The sequence below is a fragment of the Orbicella faveolata genome, unplaced genomic scaffold (assembly GCF_042242905.1).
Source record: "Orbicella faveolata isolate gen_17 unplaced genomic scaffold, um_ofav_v1 contig_25, whole genome shotgun sequence".
Taxonomy (NCBI): Eukaryota; Metazoa; Cnidaria; class Anthozoa; order Scleractinia; family Merulinidae; genus Orbicella; species Orbicella faveolata.
The window spans coordinates 5,381,381-5,383,984 of record NW_028301553.1 but is presented as its reverse complement, the minus strand read 5'-3'; positions in this window follow the sequence as shown (position 1 = coordinate 5,383,984).

Genomic DNA, 2,604 nt, shown 5'->3' with positions numbered 1-2,604 from the left:
GACACAAAATTATACGGGAACAATGTTTTAGTTCCAAAATATTACGAGGTTACGGGAGTCTCACCGGGCCCCAGGCAAAAATGTGAAAAGACTGCACGAAAGAAGAAACGTCATTACCAGATAACCAGTTATATCACGGTAGAACATGAAAGCAGAACAGACGATGATTTTCCGCGACCGGATCAACGGTGGTTAAACATACAACTGAACGTGGGAAAAAGGAGCGTCAAGGGAAAAGAAACCGATCTAATTTCACGCTATAAATGACAGCAGAACAGACTTCTATTGTTTGCTGGTAAATAAAACTTTAATAAACAACTAACATTATATTGTAAGCATGTTTTCAAACAAAAGGTCAAGCAGTCAGAGAGTGTCAAGTGACACACTTCAGTCAGTCATCCCATCCGGAATGTAATTTCTAGCCAGAACTGATTTGTAAAACCACAATGTAAGCTATTTGAACACCAAAAAAAATTTTCCAGCTAGCTGGCTCTCGATAAGCTAAATTCTCAGCAAGATTCTGTTTATTGCTAAGATTCCCAGCCAGCTCAACTTTAGTCTGCAGAGCGGATATTTTGCGGAGCGGATCCGACGGGTACTCCTGGAACGTCTCGGGGTTGCGGTTTCATGTCGCTTTTGTCAAGGAGATGTGAACATTATGGAAAACGTGCTATCGCAAAATGGACTTGGTTCACCGTGGATTATACGATGCCAAAATGAAAGCTACCCATCACAAAGCTCTAATTCAGCCTTCACAACAACTGAGAAGGGGAAGGGTTTTGAGGTCAATAGGGCAACAGTTCTTGGCCTTCGATCCACCGGTTGTGTTCACGCTGCGACCTCGAAATTTCTGAGTTTTATTGGACTCGCACCGATAAGCAAATGCTGCTGGGCTGTTCAAACCAAAACAATCGAGGGAGAGGTGCGGGTTTTACTCGAGGAAGAACTGAATGAAGCGGCTCGCGAAGTAAAAGAGTGGAAGTTTTCTCTTGGAGAGTTGAACTGTTCTCGCGAAGACCTCGTTAATGCTGTAGTCGATGCAGGTGTGACCATAGATGCTTCTTGGTGCTCAAGAGGCTGGACAGCTACCGACGTTGTCATAGCCGCTATTTCTGTGGACACAGGAAAGGTGCTTGATGTCGTTCACATGAGTTCGTCTTGTAGTGAATGTAAGAAAATGGAGAAAAGGAGGAGTGAAGGGGACCTGAGCCGACTGGAGTACCTTGCCTGGTTAAATAGCCACGACTCAAACTGCTTTTTGAATCACGAAGGCAGCTCAGCGGTGAGTCAAAATATTTTGTAAAGTTTTATAGCTGCAAACGTTAGAGGACTTGTTTATTTCTGTGACACCCAAGTGCTTTTTTGTGGAATAAGGGATTTTATTAATTTCAAATTTGTGCTGTCCATCAGGGCATTTGACCCTCAGCCAGCTGTGAACATGTAAAATTCCTACCCCTTCTACCATCCTTAATCAAGCCCTTTGTCAACGATATTAATTTATATTTCAATCCCAGATCATAGAACTTGGCCGGACAGAATTTTCCATGAGCCTTGGCTGCCAAACTTATTAAAATATATTAGTTCTTAAACCTCCAGAACCCTCCAACTGAAAACCTTATTGGAATTATCTTTTATTATGTTTTATTGAAGACACATTTTTTGGATGCTGTTGTTGCCATTGACAGATAGAAAAGACCAATTTAATGAAATAGGTTTCTGATTTATCTATTTTGTATGTATTTCCTCTTTTTGTACTATATTATGTATGTGTAAAACATACCATATTTCTGGATTGAGCGGGGGGGGGGGATTTTTTTATTATCCCCCTTAGTCAACGATTATTTGAAATTTTGCTGGATATTGTGGCTTTAGATTACAAAATCTAATTTGAAAATGGACTGTTAAAGAGTTTTTGAACATCAGTGTCCTCAGAATTGTCAGAAATATGTTGATTTGTCAGGGGGTTCTGGGAGGTTGGAAGTGGGAAGGGAGATATTAATTCAGTTATTATTATTGAAGGTGGGCTGCTATTCTAGGAAATACTGTACACTGAACTTGTATTTGCCTTTTTGTTCATCAAGTAGTGGCTATTGTTGATAAATTATTTTTATTGTTGTTTTGGGGAGGATGGGTGGGGATTATAGACAGTCTAAAAATGGCTTCTGTTTCTGTGGTTTGTTACAAGTAGTTTTGTTTTGACATGTATTATTTTGTAAAGAGAAACATTTCCCTTTTGTTTGAAGTCCATGGAAGCAGCAGGAGCAAAGATCCTTTATCAACGATCTGTGAAACTTCGAAAACTGCGGTATATACCATTTATAGGTGATGGTGACAGTAAAGCGTATACTGCTGTCAAGCAAGAACAACCGTATGGCCCAGCAGTTTTCTTTCCAAAACAAGAGTGTGTGTCGCATGTGACCAAGAGGATGTGAACAGGCCTGAGAGCACTAGTGAGGGATTACAAGGGTAAGTGTTTGGGCTGTGTACGTGTATATTGCTACATTGGCAGATCCTTCAAGCCTAATATCAGTTGCAATGAGAGCAACAAGAAGTCTTTCTTTCTTTCTGCTCAAGAATGCATGCTCTTTTTGCCAGGCTGTACCT